At 43.8% G+C, this 19,582-nt stretch overlaps 1 protein-coding gene across 3 annotated transcripts in view; it reads right to left on the minus strand.

Annotated features, from left to right (window-relative positions):
- The window catches only part of SEMA6A (semaphorin 6A), a 115,620-nt gene extending 96,240 nt beyond the window's left edge, over nt 1-19,380 (minus strand). For 2 of the 3 annotated variants that reach the window (XM_075136352.1, XM_075136351.1), the window contains exon 1: nt 18,791-19,380. The gene's annotated coding sequence lies outside the window, so the exon portion shown is untranslated. The remainder of the gene's footprint in view (nt 1-18,790) is intronic. The other variant, XM_075136350.1, reaches the window with a different exon arrangement.
- Between the last annotated feature and the right edge of the window lie 202 nt (nt 19,381-19,582).

Here is a 19,582-nt window from a genome sequence, read left to right on the forward strand (position 1 = left end):
TTCTATCTCAGCAAAAAAATGTGTTTTACCCTTGGCAAAAGTACTTCTAGATAAGATGCTCTTCATTTGCTGGGTAAAAAGGCAACCTTCCTATCCTGGGCTGGGTTTTTTGTTTGTTTTTTTTTTTCCTTTAAGAAAATGGCAGCTGCCTGAAGCTGAAGTTCAGGAAGGCTGAAATGGTTAAAGTAATCTTGAGGGAGAATTAGGAAGCAAAGTGCAAGTAAGGTGGTAAAAAGTGTGAAACAAATGCTATTTAACCTCTGACTGTCATTCATCATGGATGTCACTGAACATGTGTGGCATATACAAAAAAGTTAATAAATTTCAAAAGGACTTTCCCACATGGCTTTTTTTGCTTCTAAATTGTAAGTTTGGTCTGGGGTAAGCTTTACTTCTTTTTAATTATATTGCATTATCTGGCTTAGAAGGAACAAAACAATATTTTACAAACTTTATTTCAATGTTGATAAGGCATAATACAAACTCAGCAATTGCTTACCAAATCTCTTCCCTCAAGACCACCCTGAAACTCTAAACAAGTCAAAAGGGCCACACTGAAAATAAATATCAAAGACATTGCCAACTTCGTCTTTCTATTTAATTAGCAGACAAGCTCATTAGCAGAGCTCTATAGGAGAGTATGCCTGCAGCCCTTGCTCACATCAAGGATTGCGGAGAAGTAGGTTGCAGTCACATATGCAGAGAGCCACCCAGTGCTGGCAGCAATAGCAGTATATGGCAGAACTGGGGACAGGGAAGTCTGTCCTTCTAACACAGGCGACACTCTGCAGCACACTGTGCCATAAAGTGAAAGTTGGCATCTTTGGGGAGAAGCCAAACAACGGATTCAACAGCAGAGAGCATGACCAGCGAAGCACATCCTTGCTCTGTTAACCGGGTATATTTTCTGCATGAGGGAGGAAAGGATGAGAAAGATAACCCATGTCCTCAGCATCTGAACACTGTCTTGTCCCACAGAGCACTGCACTGTGAACAAACCTACACAGACACGGGTGATAAACAAACACTACCATCAGAAAACATATGCGATATATGTTGTGTGGAAGGGGGTGAGTGTCTGCGTCTAGTCTGCATGGGGTGGGGGGATAATTCACAATGCAGCCACGGCAGCCTGCTTCTGGGTTCAAACAGCCTGTCACTGAGCAGCACCGTTCATAACTTACTTAGATTTTAGTACTTGTTCAGCACGCAGCAACTAATACTCACGAAGTGCTCCAGGAACTGAAAAGACTGTTTGTCTGAACTAAAGGCAGTTCATTGCAGCCTCTCCAAGCAGCAGCGTGTCCACCTAGTTATTGCTAGGATGCTGTCAAGCACATTTTATCTTAAAGCACAAACAAAACCTTCATTTACAATAATCTGAGGATTTCTTCAACTCTTTCTACTGAGAAAATAAAATTGGGGAGGGCTTGAGGAGTCACAGCTGTTACTAATCAAATTTATTTAAGAGGGTAACTTGAAACAGCATGCTTGCGAAAGTTCATAATCACAGCAGAATTAAATCATTTTTACAGAGCATTTATTTGAAAAGTTCTGTACACAAACTTTGAATATGGCAGAGAATATTTCCCTTGCAGTTTAGGTTTGATTTCATTCCTGGAAACCGCTATAAAAATCCTGCTCACTTGCAGCAGCGTTCTTTATTTACACTTGGTTTTAGTTTTAAGACCTGTGACAAACACCAGATTGCTCACGTTCATCACAACGCAGGCAGAGCCGCCACACATACTGCCCTGCCTCCTGGTACTACCCGGCCAGCCGGCACTCCTGGCTCACTCCGGAGCAGCTGGCTTGGCAGGTTTTTCCTCTGCGGACATCCAGGTCCGGAGCTGGAAAAGAGGCTTTGAACTTCACACGCCTCCTGGTACATCAACAGTTACAGTTACAGCGTGACAATCACACTCTAAAATGATGATCCTTGTACCGATGTTATTCTTCCCCTACTACACAGACCAACACGATACTTGTTGCCTGCACAAATCCTGCTCATCTCAACCAGAGTTTTGGGTCCAGCAGAGACCTGGGGGCCTCCTGCCTTCAAAGCCACCAGCTTTTCCCTTTCCCTTCCCCACCCATAAAAACCCTATCTTCAAAAACACAGGCTGCCATTTTTTTAAAAAGGTATAATATATCAAAATCTAACTTTCTGGAATTTTAACCTCTGTGTTGAGCCAGACTTTTGCTTCCCTGCTGAGGCTACCAACAATTTTCCTAAACAGTGCCAGGTGCAGGGATTTTTTTTTAAAGGAAGTTTTACTAGTTCAGTGGAAACTGGCCAAAAGCCATGAACTTGTTTCAGACAGCTGACCAGCCAGCTGCAAAGAGTAATGCCAATGCCTTTCCCTCATGGCTGCAAACACGTCAACTCACTGTTGGCCTGGCAGCAAGAAGATCTTAAGCCCATGAGCAGCTTCCCTCAAAATGCACATAGTGTAAAACCTCCTTCCGCCTCTTTGCCAAAGATTTATTACAACAAAATTGCTTACTGTACTTCTTTTCTGTGCCTCTTCTCTCTGCACTGCTATGTGTCAATCTCTCTTCCCCACAGAAGAAAATGCCCTTCCAAGCCAATCACTCGAGATGCTCGGCAATGATGGAAAATCTTCTTCTTTTCTCTACCAGTAGCTTGTGAGAGAAGTCGAAACAGTCTCGTGAGATTTCCCAGGGGCAAGGAGGAGGGTGTGGGCACAGAGGAGAGTCCCATCTGGGCTTTTTTCCTGGCCCACCTACCTAATTCTGTACGAAGGGTAAAGAAAGCAGGCAGAGAGACGAACGATGTCACTTGCATCTCCCCTGTGCCGTCTGTTTTTTCCACTCCAAGCTTCCTATATACTTTAGACGGTGACAGCTCGTCAGAAAGGAATTGTCCCATAGCATACTGATGGTTTGTAAGGTAGAGAGAGCAATCATATACAGCACTTTCATCCTGCCCTCCCCTCCTGTACCTTGGCACTTTGGCTGTCCCTCTGTACCAGTATGGATGTATTCCTACAGCTATTTCCTTAATCCCTCTGTTTCTAGAAACCTTCCACCTCTCAGCCTCAACGTCACAGCTACTTTTCTTGCTCCCTATAACCATTTTTTCCTTAAAAGTTACTCTACATATTTGTGTTTGTCCCGCTACTTGTGTGGGTAGTTGGGATCCAGCAAGAGCAGTATGGTACCACAGCTGTATCCGCTCATAATTTCAAGGTTTATGGGTTTCTTGTTGACTTACTCAGTCATGATGTTATCTTTTCGAAGATAAGGTTTTTGAGAGATTACACACACCAAAAGCACTGATATGCCTCCATAAAGTTAACTTCAATTTAATTAACTCGGGAGCACCTATCAAAAACGTCTTTCTCTTCATTAAAATATTTTGAGTGAAGTTTCAGTCAAAAAAATGTGGTCAAGATAAAGTCATACCTCAACCTGGACCATCTTAGTGGTTTTGCTATGGGGAAAAAAACCCACATTCTGCATATTATTCATAGCTTGCTTGCAATCTCTCGCACAAGCTCACAGAGCAGGCATTAACCTGACATACAAACTTTTCCAAATATTATTAACACTTCAAAGACACCACAAATATTGAAGTAGATAAATTCTCTATTACTTATTCTCCTCCAATGTGTCCTTCAGCAGGACAATACAGCTGCCCATCTTTTGCCTGCTGAGTTAATGCTGAAAATATGCATTAGGTATGAAGTACTCAGTTCAAGAAGAGGGGTTCATTTAAACTGATAAAAAGTAAGGATTTTTCCTGCAGTTAAGGGAGACATCTTGTGCTTAATTTTCCATTTAGTCTTGCAGGTTCCAGAAAAATGTTTAATCTTTTTATATCTCACACTATAACTTAAAGTTGCAATGAGCTTAAAGCAGAGAATGACAGCAGTGACTTTAAGATGTCCTAGCATTTTCTAAGCCAAAGCCATGGCCAAAGACACTGTTTCACACCTGTTGAAGTCAACGGAAACACCGCGTATGTTCCTAGGAGATCACAGGTTCCATCATGAGAGTGTTACATAATATTTTATGCAGTATCCCACCTACTTCTTAAAAGATAATCTGTCTGTTTAGTATGAGCTGCCTGGTCACTCAGTGGCACCACTGTTTCATCCTAACTGGTTTCACCACGGAGTTCCAGAAACTACCTTTCCTTGTCTGAATCGGCGAGACCTGAGGTGGAGCTGGCAGCGTGTCTACAGAACCAGGGCTGCTGAGACACCACTCTCGGCAAGATGACTTGGTGCTACAACACATTCTCCATCTCTTCGCGCCTTGTGTTGGTCACACTGAAAATCCAATGCCCTCTCCAATGTACAACCTCCCTATTTTCCAGGATATTCAGTGAGTATTGAGATGGGCTTGGGACAGATGCATACAGAGTCTGTGGTTTGTACTGAGAAGAACTGGAGGCTTCCAGTCTTAACTTCTCCAAACTAGCTCGCACAAAGTAGGAATCTAAATAAATAAAAGCCTGGTCTGAAAACTCTGGTTTACCAGCAGGTAACAAGTGTGAGTGAAGCAATCAGGCAACATCTTTATTTGCAGGTGAATTTCCATGCATCACCAATGCATTTCCAGTGCATCACCTTCACGACATACCCAGGAAGAGAAAGCTTGCAGTCTTTCATAATTCTTTCAGCACATCTGATTTATTTATGTATGCATTTGAGTTGTTTCTGTTCTAAGTCTCTAGACATTTTAGCCATGATGCATTTTAAACACACAGAACTCATTATTTTTTTTAAAAAAAGTCAGACTTCATCAGATGAGACTGAAGAACTGAGTGCTTTCTTTATGAACACATCACCTTTCTTCTACGCACAATGCCAGCTGTTTGACAGCAGCTTCCTACCCAAGGTTTTGCCTTAAAACCACCTGCAGGCTTGCAGATCTAAGACTGAGGTGTGGATCGAGCAGAGGGCAAAGGTGTGAACTGGGGTCAGAAGCGAGCATCTGTCCACAGAGCAATTGCATGTTGCAAATACAAACATGCCACCTCTTCAGAAAGGTCTTCCCCAGATGGGAGCCCACTGTACCCTGGCAAAATGTATTTGTGGGAGGCACAAATTTAAAGCCACAAGGGAAGAAGGTAAGAGGCCCAAAATCAGCATGTGAGCGTAGGCATCTTGATCAGCCAGCTGTGCCCTTCTGCTGATTTCTCAGCCTGTGTGGATCTCAAGAGATCAGCAGGAGTGGGAGTAGAATTACTCCAAAACATATAAAACTCTCTCTGTGGGTATCTTGCTTTGAAGTAAAAAGAAAACCAAACCAATAAACAAAAAAACCCAAAACATGCTAATCCTGGCAAGTTCTTTTTGTTAAGACTTGAGCACATGAGCTTGAGTCCTTAATGCAAAAGTAACTCTTGGATGGCTAAAAGAACCACTTCCAGAATCTGCATGTTACCTGTTCCGGATCCATAATATGACTATTGTTAAGAAAATAGAGGTTGAAAGATGCTGTGTCTCAAGCAAGACACAAATGAAATGGCTTAAAATAAGCACTGAGTTCACATGGGACTAAACTGAGGCAAAATCCAAATCCAAATGCACACTATTTCTCAAAAAGTTAAAAAAATTGATTGGAAAATTGAAAATTAGAATGGCCTTAGATTTGTGGGTCAAACCCATTTCTAGCTGATTTCTAAGTCACTTTTAAAATAAAGAATTACTTGAATTACTATTTCTTTATGCTTCTAAACATTGGGACAACATACAGCTGCTGCAGCCTATTTTCCTGCATCTTGCAAAAACTTTATATAATTCTGAATTCTGGAAGTTTTTTAAACATAAAAGAGTATTTAAATACTCTTTTGAGCTATGGAAAATATACTTCATATGAGAAAGGGGAAGTGCTAGAACTACTGCCAGAAACTATTTAATAGCTTGAAGCCATTTCTACCTCTTGTTTGAACAGGAGAAAAAAAAAAATTGTTTAAAGGGCATGGAATTTCTTTCTGTCTTCCCTTCTGTTGAAAATATCCAACTGATTTGCCTTAACTTAATCCGTGCTTTTAGCCTTCCTTCCCTGTGATTATTAAAGGACTAAGCAGTAAGAGAACAAGAGCTCAAGACAGACTAAACGAATGTTAACCTGGGACACCATTTTGCTAAATATGCACAGCCGCGGTTTCTGCTCAGTGCAAATTGTATTATTTTGTGTTCAACTGGTTGCACTTGTATAGTTTGATTGGCTTATCTATCCTGTAGGGCTGAGCAAAACGGTGCAACCACTGAAACTAAACATGAATTTATTTTCTGTAAAAGTAGGGCTGAGACATGAAAGCTGTGCAAGAATCTTGTCAGCAATTCCTTGTGTAGGCAGCATGTCTCACTTTAATCATATGCATTACGGCCTTTACCCATCACTGCAAACTCACTCCTAGAGCTTTTCGGCACATCAGTTTGGCTAACCCACTTTCTGATGTCTCTGTCTCTGCATAAGAAAGCTGAAAACTGTATTGCTTCTTATACTGCAAACAGCAAGGCAACACACACACGCACAAACTCAGTGCCTTTGAAGAGCATGGCTTGTGTCCATCATTTCCTGTTTTTGTTCCATGTTTTTCACTACCGCAGTTATCATCTGGACGCCTGAAGCGTCTGCACTGAGATTCTGGAACACAAGAGGGCAGGCTACATGCAAAGGAAAAACCACAGTGCGTTTTCCTATTAGGTTTCACAACGTAAGCAGCCCAGTTGAACAGGCTGTTCAGGAAAACTTTAAAAGAGGTGCATTTTTAACTTTCAGCATAAAAACGTGACCAAGTTCTTCTTCTGTTTCTCTAGACAGATACTATTAGCTACAGCTGTATCCCTGCATTTAGAAACTGCGTCAAAAGGTGAAAGGTCTTTTTCTCTTGAAATCTGTAGCAATTTCTAAGGCTGCTATGTAGCGGTAAGAAAAGTTACTTGCCCTCTTCCAGGCCTTGACATGCAATGTAATGAAAACGCAATGGATTCCCCCTCAGTAAATTCCACCCATCGAAATCTTTAAGGCCCTCCCCCCATAAATGTATTTTGGTAAATGTGTTGTGTTCATTCTTACACAACCTTGTTTTTTTAAGTGCGCGTAGTTGTTGGAGCAGGCTGTCATACGATGGTTGTCTAGAAGTAGGCAGTGCAGCTGCGAAGTAGCACTCCAGCCCCCCTACTAACACGTCGCCTGCTGATTTACTGTTGAAAAATTTCCAGTACTAGACTCTTTGAAGCTAAAATATCAATTCAATGTACAGATGCCATTACAGTACAATGCCTTCTTGATGGTTTTGATATCAATTTGCTCATGAGTTTATTTTCTCCAAAAATTTTATATTTCAGTAATTAACAACTCCCACTGAAGTCAGCAAGATTTATGCCACCAATATGAACAAGTCCAAGGTTAGCTTTTCTAGACAAATCCCACGCCTGGTGAAATAAATATGGACATGCAATCTGAAGCAAAACTGTGCCCTCGTTTTTCTGTTTGATGTTAACAGATCAGAAGTTAGATCCTGCTAAACCGTATTTCTGTGCCTCGGCCCAGCTCCTCTGCACTTATCTATGTGAGCAATGTAATTGGTTCGGATGACATATTCATGTAAGCTAAGTTGACTTGTTTGAATAGAGGTTTACAGCTGGGAATCCAGATATTTGGATCTTGGGAGCCTGGCACAAAGGAGGAGGTCAGGATCAGTCCTTCTAAAAAAAAACAGTGGTGTAAGCATCCGCATAGGTGCTCCAGGTTTTGAAAAGTCCTTTAAGTTCTTTGACTGTGACAACAATGAATTCTTTCATCTGTTTCAAACTAAAACAGATTACTGACCATTTATGGAGGGAAAAAAAAAAGTCTAAAGAACTGATTTGCTATTCAAGGTAAATCAATGCAAGCATTCTTACAGACCCATTCTCCGACATTAGCAGTCATTATACAGTCTACGTTTTCCACCCTCCTGCAGCACATCACCAGCATTTAGTTGCACCAACATGTTACCAGAAAGGGCCTGGCTGAATTGCCTCTCTCACACAAACACTTCAGTTGGGTGCTACTTGGTTTTTTTTTTCAAATGATGTTACCTCCAGGATTTCAGCTACACAAGTAAGCTTATGACATAAACACAGATGAACACAAAACCAGTTGGTCAAAGATGTAAAGGGTGCACCAAAAAGGAATTAAAATTTGTGTGTCAGAGAACTTACTCTGTTCCATACTTTGCCTTCTATTTTCAAAGTTTTTCTCTGATAGATGCTTTAACACATGTATGTAGTACTCTAAGAAAAATGTTTTGACAAATCAAAACCGTATTATTCTCACAGTCAGCCAGTCAGTCAGCAGCCTTCATCTCACACCTCACGCAGGCTATTAGCTCCAGGTTGAATAAATTTGCCTTTCAGACTATACATGCTATTGAACAAGAACAGGATCTTTTTTTTTTTTTTTTAATCTTGGGAAAGGAAGTGTTCTGGCAGTATCTCTAGTTCTTATGCTTAGAACAGGATAAAGCAAAAAAGACGACACCACCCTACAATATACGCGTCTCGTGATGGAATTAATCAGTGTATCTGAACATGCTGAACTTCCCTACAACAGAATAAAAAGGAAACACCTTGCAGATAATAATAAAAAAGTGCAGTAGCTCATGCAAAAATCTTTCCTTTTCCCACAACAGCTCTTTAAGGATCCAGTTCTTGATTTCTTTTTAAAGAAAAACAAATTCATATCCAAATTCAAGAATAATTTCACCAGGTGAAGAAAAAAGCATTCCAAAGAAAAAAGTTTGTCTTCTTACTTCTTTGTAAAACCAGAAAAGACTGTCCTCTTTAATTCCTTTCCAAGAACAAAAAAAAATTCTTCACATTGTATTTCTATAAAAGAAAGTCTTACTGCATGGACACAGTTCTTAAAAAATATGTTATATAGTCACCTTCCTACAACAGACTACAGCAAATTTAAAAAATCAATTTAACTGTGGTCATTCCTGATTAATATGGTTAGGATCAGTATGTTGTAATTGCAAAAGCTGTGCATTTGTAATTAGTAAGTACAAATTATTCAGAAGCGGAATGGGTTGAACGCTATTAGAAGTTTATACACATAGTACCAAATTCTGTTCATACAGAAAATTAAATTCAAAAGTTGATTTTAATGCACGATGCCCTTCTTTCATTACAGAGCTATGATGAAAAGCCAGTACTATAAGGACTATGACCTGCAGTTCAAGATTGCAGTTGAACGGCCTGTGATCCTACCTATATAATAAAAAAAAGGCATTTTGAATCAAATACCAGGCTGCATTTAGCCATGCTCATAGAGTGAAAGATAATTCTATGGGACTCAACCTCTACTTTGCCATCAGGTGACAGACACCGGGCTGTACCCTGCATGTAAGGCAAGCGGTGGAAAAGCAGCTCCAGACGGCACAAAGTTGTCCATCCCATCTTCTTCCTTGCTCTGGCATTTTGGGACAGGATGCAGTAGCATCCTGCTGGCCCGTGCCAATTGCAACCACAGCATTTCCCACGCAGACCCAGGCACACGGGCCAGGTCTCCGGCCGCCCTCCCATCACTCCTCCCCATCCACCCACTCCAAAGGACCAGTCTACCCTGCCCACACGCAGGGACCAGCTGTAGGCACTGGGGAGCTCTGTGGCTGAACAGGGGACGACTTTCCTCTCTCTCAGGTCCCTCCATGAGCATGCAGCCCAAGCCAAGTTTTAGCCTTCCAGGAGTATTTGGGCAGTAAGATGCTTTTCAACATGTGCAAGATTTGCAAAGCAAACACCGTAACATTGCCATAAGGACACAAATATAACAATTACTTTCCCAGACATGATTATTTTTTCTCCTTGATGAGATTAGTACATTTGATGCTAAAATTCAGCTGCTTGGGGATGCAGAAGAACTCTTATGACCAACCATAAATAAACTGAAAGAACTATATTGAACGATAAATGGAGTAAGGGCTTGTTGCTGTGGTGTTCAGTAGAAACTCTTCCTTACTCTCCAACACGAATAGGACTAACTAACTATACAATCACTTATCACTCACTTCTCTGTATCTTAGAGGTAAAAAATAAATAATAAACAATAAAAATCATTAATTAATGTTAAAGAAAGTACCAATGTATCTTACAGAACTGCTTAAATTAATCTCTATGCAGAGCAATTCTATACCTAACCTGAAACTAAGTGGAGTATAATAAATTCTGAGAAGGTAAACACAACTGAATTTGTACCTCTACAGCTTTTGACCTAAGATATTTTTCCACTGTAACAATCTTCGTATGCAATCACCAACTCCCTTCCAAAGGGAACTACAAAATGACCAGGGCAAATTATTTTGTTCTATCAAACTGTCAATCTGCTAGATACATACACATCGTGAGTTTAACAGGAAAAAATCTGGGACTAATTTCATGTAAAATATGTGTATACAACAGAGTATGCAAAAGCCAGACTATAAAACAGAAACTTCCATACTATGCAAGAGTATAAAATTACAAATACAGATTTTTTGTGCATCTACCAGCACACAAAGCTTTGTCATCTTTAAAATTCATGTGATATTTTTGGACTTTAATTTGTTCAGTTGGTAGGGCTCCTGAGGGTGGATTACAAATAACAGACACAAGTTCTCAATCTGCTTGTTGATCTCATTTGAAAAATTGACAAGATTGGGTAGTAAAGTCCCAAGCTGAAGCTTTAAAACTCATCTTTGAATGCAAGCTAACCATCTGAAAGTAAAAAAGTGACTAATTTTCCAGATTAGTTCCAATTATACTGAATTCTTTAATCTAAACTGCATGGTTTTTAACATGATTCTTCGCTTGATGTAAGTATTCAAGACTTTTTTTTTTTTGTGAACAGAAGATACATATCGAGCTTATCTGTGCAAGAATCAAATTGCTTTATTAGAAATGGAGGAAAATCACTTAATTCCAGAGACACTGTAATGTAAAGTGCAAAAGAAATGGGATTTAAATATCTGCTAAAACATGTGGCTTACTCTGCTCACATGGAACTAATGAAAATTTTTTCTCAATGGGAAAGGAAAAAGGAGACCATGATTTGCTTAGTGAAAGATGTTTGTGCATTGTTTTATATTACGCATAGCTGACAAAACAACTAATATTCAGCACTTGACAAGTCAGTCTTCCAGCTAGCTACTTTCCTGTTAGACCTATTTACTACTTTCCCATTTTTCTCATTTGTCAAAAAAGCTATTTCCGACTACTCACAGCATTTCTGAAAGTATGCATGTTTTAATGCTGAATTTGTGAACACATATTGAAACATTATTTAAAAAAATAGTGCCAATGCCAACACAGTGCTGAAAAAGCACTAGTTCTGTCTGAAAAAAAGTTTACTTCCCCTTTTCTGCTTTGTAATTCAAGCTGCTCTGCAACTAACAAAAGGGTACTTATTGTCATTTTATTAAATTTAAGGTAACAATAAACATTAACTCAGTCTCAAACATGATGTCATGCTGTATGTAGCTAGGTTAAAAGAGAATGTAAAACAAATTACCTGGATTGCTTAGGAAACTCCAAATGCCCTAATTTACTGAACCATTTATCAGCAGAACTAATGAAAAGCCTTTTTTGCTCTTGCAATGGGTAAAGGTAGCCATTAGTCTCTGAAGTGGACAATTTTACCAGCAAGACAAAACAAAAAGCAAATCTTGGGAGTAAATATCAGCTGGACGTTCACATAACAAGGTCCAGAGAGACATATCCAGAAGTTTCCCCTTTTAATCCAACTCTGAATAATGTTGGATGCTGTTCTCTGTGCCTTCAGAGCTCTACTCCTGCCAAAATAACTGCAAGGCTTGCAAGTCCGAGTATATCTCAAGCCTTTCCCAAGGCACCCCAACACTGTCTGAGGCACTGAAACTATGGCAACCGAATAAGAAAGCAGCTTCCATGATTAATAGATGAAGATCCCAGCGACAGTGCCTAGCTAGACCATAATTCAGGAATGCAGGAGGAATTAGCATAGAATCCATCTCAATCTACCAATAAAAAGTAGATTTTGAAAGGCACCAACAAAACAGCAATTTTTTTTCTGCTAAAAAAAATATTCTATAGAACTATAAACTGTTCAAATTCTCATTAACATTTCAATGAATGGCTGCCTCGAGTGTAAGTAATGGGTAAATGTTCATGAACAATGGTGAAGGAACCAACATAGCAAATTTCCCATCTGACTATCGATGCCATACGCAAGAATACTCAATATATAGAACATCTGAGTGAAGCTGAGCAGGCGGAGATAAGAAAGTAGAAATAATATTTGCTGCAGTCAGGAATATATTTGGACACTTTTTCTCATTGTGTTGGGGATTCATATAAGAGAGTACTTTTTCCATCCGCTGAACTGGAACACCTGACCGCATCTATTATATACTCTACACATTTTCATTACTAGAAGGCCCTGTGAGTCTGTCAGGGTCATTGCAAAATTGATGAGGGTTAGGAATACCTTTTTTTTAAGTGCATAATCAAACTTCCACTATTATCTCCAGCAAAAATACTAGTATTATAGTCCTCATCCACTAGATGGTCTCAGACTAAGGTGAAGGGGCATAGTAAAAATAGTCTTTATTTCTTTCCACTTTCATAAACATTAAGTTTTCACTGAAGGCAATTGGCTACAGAGATCATTAAAGCATAGGAATGCTTTTTTTGCCCATATCACACAAAGGGTATAACCCTGCAGCCAAGGCACGGCTTTACCTGCGGAGGGTGAGGGACAAGGAGCCAGAGGCTTCCCATAGCGAGGACAGCACACATGCTGCCATGTTGCACAACGTGCTGCAATGCTGTGCATCTGCCCCCGGAAACTCTTTAACTTCAGCACGCATGAATGTTGTAAAACTGTATTTCTGTAGAAAGTTCCTCAGTAGCAGTCTTGTCAGTAGCTAAAAAAAACCTGAAAAAAATGGCATGGGGTAGTCCATGATATGTGAATTTCAAGTATCTAGTATAAATACTCTATATAGAAATGCCTATTATTAACAATACTTTTAAAAGAAAGGTCATCACTGAATGTAGTGAATTACCATATGTCTTCACTCTAGAGATACAGCAACTGGCAGTTCTGTTAATAGCTGGTTTATCTACTTCATTTTACATCTCTATTTCAGCCACTAAAGAAACACTTTGGGGCTTGGGGAAAAATTCCTTTCATACAAAAATGACTCTATATTCACATAAGAGCATAGTACACCCCTCCTTTTGGCTGATAAATAACTACGGTTCTATACTGGGAAAGACTTCAAGAGATTTTGCAGCGAATTACGGGATAATTCATGTTGGGTTTTCTTGTTTTCTCCTTCCTTTTTTTGAAAGTGGTGGTTTTTTAAAAAGTGATACCTACTTCCTTTTTTTATTAAACTATAACTGGAGCTAAACTTCAGATTTCAGAGGGCATAAGTCTGGCAGCCTCATTTATGTTCATCTGGTGCATGAAAGCTGAGAATATGATGATTTTATGGGGGGGAGGCATAGATCTCTCATCCCCTTCCTTATTTCCAGTGGCCCCACTATTTACTGTTAGCAGCCTTTATAAGTCTGAAGGAACAAGAACTGCAAGTGCCTCTCTATGCCTGTCTTTCAATGAACCCCTCCTAAGACCTTCGGAATACCCTGATGTTGTAGGTGCACACCTCTTTTCTTCTATTTTGTTTTCTCCCTCAGTTCCATACCACATTTAATTTGAATTATTTCACATCTTCCAGCTGCTAAAATAGGACAGGCAAACGAGCAGCTTGGGAACTCCAGAAGACACGCGGGACATGCAATATGTATAATTACAACACAGTAGGTGGCACTCTTCCCTTTGATTCCTAAAGCAGTGCCTTGGAGCTGTGCTGCCATACTTGCCATGTTGCAATCAAGACCCAAAACCAAAGCATGGCTCACCATGGACAGTTAACACTATATAAATGTGAACATTCAGTTATTTCCATGGCCATAGGTAATGGTTTAGTTGTCTCACAAGACAGCACATAAAGAAAATAAAGACATGCACACTCCAGTCTGCCAGGTTTGCACTTGAACCAGGGAAGTCCACTTCTGCCTTCACAGACCCTACACGCATCTAAGCTGTTCCTCACTCAAGAGACTGCTGTGACAGTCCAAAAATAAAAATATTCCCATAGAGAGGTGTCAGGCTCAGGCCCAGGCTTCCCTCAGCTGCTTGTTTCTGCCTTTGAACACTGTTCATGGTTGCTGTATGGTGTTGATCAGCAGCGGGACTCCATGCTACTACTGACTGTATCTTATTGCCAAAATGATCTCTGTGTATGCTTCACCCACCTCAGAGTAATCTTGATACACAGAATTAATGAGCATAAAATGCTCAAATGGTCACCAGTAAAAAGCATTGCTTATTCCTTTTATTTTTCTGTTGTCTTGTCAGTACAAAGCTTGTCACAAATTGTCAGACGCGACTTGCTCCATGACACGCAGACCTAGGTCTAACAACACTGAAGGTCTATCTAAAGCGAATGTACTCGCACCATAGCTTCAGGTCCTCACCAAGTATTGATTCCCAATGGAGAACAGTATTTTCAGACTGGGGCCTAAACATGAAAAAAGTCCCTATTTGAGCAATTTCTCAGGAAATTACTCAGGCAAGCAAGGCTTCGCTGGGTGAGAAAAGCTTACTTGGGTGAATGAGACTGGGAAGGACAAGGGCTAAAGATTTACCTCCTCAATAAATGAATAGTAGGAGGTAAAATACTGCAGCATCTGTATCAAATTAGGATAGTGAAAACTTCTGGTTTAGTACGGTTCAACTTTTCCCTAGCATATGCTGCGTTTAATAGAGTTGAATGTCATATTCCAGAATTTACCCGATTGTTTGTTTTCAGCACTCCGCTATAGTGTATGGGAATCAGGTACTATACACAAAGCATTTGTTTGGGTAGTATAACAATGTGTTCTTGCAAACAAGTTAGATGCGAGGCATGTATTAGCTCAGGTCAATTTAATCCTAAAACATTTTATGTCTCCCCTGCTGTAAACCATGTGAACTCCTTTCATGTGTATTTATGTATGGCTCTTCAAAACAAAATGACAAATTTCCCCTTCCCTTCACAAAACATGCACAAACAAGCTCACAATCACCTACTTCCTTTTTAATACAAACAGTTGTAGTCTGGATTTATCACAGGTCATTAATTTGATCTCTCTCCTTTTCTTTCTCTTTTTTTTTTTCCTTTTCAAAAATTCAATGAAGGCAACTTTTCACCCTTAGCCCGACCTACCTCCTTCTTCAGTCTTAAACTTCAATAACTGCCATCCTCTATTTACAAACATTAAGAGGGGACTATGGCTAATATTTACTTTCATCTTCAAGTAGGTAGAGATGTTACCTAGTCATGTTTCTCATAGATGTTAGTGCCCAATTATTTTTTGGTTCAAGTAGTATGAGTTCAGTTGTTAAGGTTGGTTTTGCCATTAAGTAAGAATACACAGTTTTAATGAAGACTAATTGAGAATACATAGAACATCCGTGACCTTATGATTCATCTTCCCTGAAAGTATCCATCCATGCTTCAAGCATTTGATTCCTACTACACGAAAAGCAAATGTTGCAAATATACTTTATGGTATTACTTACTATTATAAATTCATTTAGCATTCAAACAGAAATCTCATCTGGGCATTCTGCTCCTGAACTAAACTTCCATGAAAGCCAGAGATTTTCTCCAGTGAAGAGTGGTGGAGAACAGAGTTCAACGTTTTTATGCATAGGAAATTGATTGTCTTTAAAGAGAGTTAGTATATATTCTTTGTCTTATACCTTATGAGAAGCTACCATATTAAAAACGGGTTCCTTTTAGATAAAATTAAACCCTAGACAGTGAAACGCCTTGGCAACTATACTTTTTTAAGAGTGATAAACGTTCCTGATCTTACTGAAGCTTGCTTTCAACTACATACGAGGCAATTCCATGAAGAAAGGGCTTTGCTGGAGGAGACCCAAATTTCCTCACTAGATTAGTCTCATAAAAAACAAAACAAAACAAAACAAAACAAAAAACCCAAACAAACCAAAAAAAACATAAGTTAACCAGAGCAAGATCATTTTGCTTTTCTGGTCTGAAAACAAATGGTAAAGGAAGCCCTGAACATGATAACAGCTGCATAAATCTTACTCTGAGAGAAATGCTACAGACTCCTCAAAATCTCCATGAGTTCTGTGATTAAAAGAGCCTGACTCTGCTGGACTTTCTCACGTTGATGCCAAAGGATTTACCCGCCAAGTAAAGATTACTTGCGTGAGAATGGCTCACTGGGATGACACTTAGACTAAATGAATGCAATGCAGTCACTGAACTAATTTTTGCAAAGACAGTGGGAAAATCACGCCTCTAGCTACTATGTTTGAGGTTTGCTTAATAATTAATATCGTTGCTGGATGATACTAAACAAAAGTTAGGAGAATCTATGTCAAATAATAAGCCACCGCATGCAGCCCTGTGACAGAAAATGGTTATGGAGATGTAGCTCTTCGTTATTTACAACACCTGCAAGCCGTGCATGCTCCCTTGGAAGATCAAGCATTCACCTTGCAGAGTCAGGCATTAGCGTCTTCTACAATTTATCACAGAGCTGACTAAAGCCTTTATTTTTGCCGTTCTATTAGTGAAATAATTTTCTGTCTCTAGCAGCTAGAGATCCGTGCTGCACAGGCGCTGGCACAAACGCGCATGTTTACAAACTTCAAAAGCAGCAATTAGCTCGGGAGAGGAACAGGAGAACAAATTTCCCTCTGAACAAGCGCTCAAGGTTAGAAAAAGACGAGCCATTTGCCTAAGGAAAACCCAGCAGTTACCGCCTTGCGACTCACCCTGGGAAGAGGCAGGCAGGGCAGGGGCGGTGGCGGCGGGCAGAAAGGCATCTCCGCTGCGACTGACCGGGCTCCAGCCTCAGCCCCGCTTGCCCCCCGCCAACCCCCCACCCGCCCGCCGGCCGGAGCCACCCCCGGGAAACACCTTCCTCGGGCAGGCAGGCAGGCAGGAAGAAAGGGGCGGTGGGTCGGCCGAGCCCTCGCAAGAAGCAGGTACTTTCTCCACGCGTGATGAAGGAGACCCAAACTTTCCGCCGCTCTCCCCGGCGGCGGAGCGCGGGGCGGTGCTGACCCTCAGACAGCCCCAGGGGCTGCCCGAGTCGCCGCCACCGCCCCCCGCGCCGCGGCTCCGCGTCCCCGGCGCACGGCCGGCAGGAGCACAGGCCGGGGGGGCGTGCGGGCTCCCGCTCATGCGGAGCCGCAGCCACGGCTCCTAACGCACTTTGCCCTCAGCAGGGAGCCTCCCCTGCCCGTGCGTACACGGGGACAGGGTGCGTATGTGGGCAGGGGGAAATCCCTCCCCCCCAGCATCCTTTCCCCTCAGCGGCATCCTGTATCCTCCTCAGCATCCCTCCCCACCTCAGCACCAGCGGCACGAAGGCGCCCCGCTCCCGGCACCCGCTCGGCCTCCCCGTGCCCCGCCGGCGGCCACGGGGCTCCCCGGCGGCGCGGGGCGGGCGCGGGGCGCCGGACCGCCAGCCCGCAGCCCCTCTGGGAGGGCTGGCCGAACAGGAACTCCTCTATGCCGGCCGCCTCTGTTACTCTCCCTGAGAAAAACTTTCTCTTTTCCGCCGCTCCGCCCGGCTCCCCCGGGGCCAGAGGGAGGAGAGGGGCTGAAGGAGCGCCGGGGCGAGGGCGCGGGCGGAGGGAGAGGAGCTGGGCTGCCCCGCGATGCTCCCCGCCCGCCGGGCCGCCCCGAGGGGTCCGGTCTCCCCCGGGCTTAGCGCCGGGGCCAGCCCGCCTGCCTGCGCTCACCAGCCGGAGAGAAGCGGCTGACAGGGCCACCGGCCCGCGGGGGAGAGGCTGGCGGCGCCCGGCAGAAAGGGGCGGGGAGTAGCCCTGCCCGGAGCCACCCTTCTCCCGCGGGCTGCGGGCGGGCAGTTGGCACCCCCTCCGCCGGGGCCGGGGCGGAGGGGAAGGCGGCTGCTGTCCGCGGGGAGCGGGCGGGGAGGGGAGTCCGCGGTCCCAGCCCACGATCGCGAACAAAGCCCGCGGCAGCGCCGGGGGCTGCGACGCGGAAGAAGTTTCCTCGGTTCCCGGCCCCTTCCCCTAAAACGCAACTCCAGCCTTGAAAAATAAAAAACAAAAAAAATAATAAAAATAAATAAATCAGCCGCAACCCAACTACCCCGCATGGAAGAGCGGAGACCGCGGGGTTACGCCTCTGCACGGAGCGCCCACGTTGTCCCTGTAACAAAGACGCCCCCCCCGACCCAGCCCTACACGATGCCCGGCGGCCCCGGGGTGAGTGGGCGGCGGCCCCAGCCCCAGCCCCATCGGCGGCGTCCCGCGGCCGCCCAGCTCCCCGCGGCGCCCCGGCGGGCGCGACCCCCTGCCGCCGGCCCGCTGCGACCGGGGCTCGGGGCTGGGGCGGCGGAGAGGAGCCCGAGCAGCGCGCATGCAAGCCGTGCCAAGGGGCTAGGGAGGAAGGCTAACACGTTAAGCAGTTGGGGAGGGGTAGAAAAAGAATAAAAAAGATAAGAAAGGCGAAGCCACGAGATGCCTGGAAAGTGGCAACAGCAAGCGCAGCCTGTGCACTTGCAGGCGGCTCTTGTCCTCCTCCCCAGGCGCTGCAAATGCTGTCGAGACAGAAAGCAGCAGCCAGCCTTAAACCACACACCATCCTCGCTCCTCCCGAGCCTGCCGGGGCGACCCGGGCGCCTTCCTTTCCGAGCAACACCAAAACATCAGGTAGGGATACGGACCGGGAGTACTGTACCTTTTCGGTGCATGTATCTAGGCAGCTAGAGGACAGAACTAGCTGATGTAGTGTCCCATTTAGTAATCCATTTAAGGGGATCTCTCTGGGAAACTGGAGCCACTCTCGCCTTTGCAATCCTTTGTCATTACTACATGTGTGCTTCCCGGGGGATGGAGTACTTAATATTTCTACTTTCTGATTTGCAAATGCAATTTGTTCATTTCCAATGATGGGCGAAAAGAGGGGAGGGAACAGGGAGAAGAAGGAAAAAAAAAAAAAAAAAAGCGTTAGCAACTCCTCTCCAGACCCAAATTCCACTACGGTTCCACTCCAGTAAGTCCCCTTCAGTCGCGCCTCGGGAGGTAAGTCATTTCGGGGTCTCCTCCTGCTCCCTCTCTACCGAAAGTGCTCCCGGCGTGACGGCTGCTTCAGGAAAACTCCTGGGCTGGAGGCACTCGCCGTGCCACGGCAGGAAAGCGCAGTCGCTCCTCGCCCCGGGCTGCCGGGCATTGGACTGTGCGCGGCGAGGACTGGGGAGCCGCTGTCTCCCGCTGCCTGCCGCTGCCTGCCGCTGCCCGCCGCTGCCCGCTGCTGCCCGCCGCTGCCCTGCCTCCCCTCGGCGCCCGCCGACCGCCTCCCGGCCCCTGGGACGCGGCTCCGCCGGCGGAGGCGGAGACAAAGCCCGGACTGGTTCGCGGCGGGCGGGCGGGCGGGCGGACGGGCGCGCCCCGCGCCCCGCCCCTCCTCTCGCCCCGCCCCGCCCCGCCTGCCACGACGGGCGGGGCACGTGCCGGGGCAGCCCCGCCCCGC

This window comes from Calonectris borealis, chromosome Z, assembly GCF_964195595.1.
Source record: "Calonectris borealis chromosome Z, bCalBor7.hap1.2, whole genome shotgun sequence".
Classification (NCBI taxonomy): domain Eukaryota; kingdom Metazoa; phylum Chordata; class Aves; order Procellariiformes; family Procellariidae; genus Calonectris; species Calonectris borealis.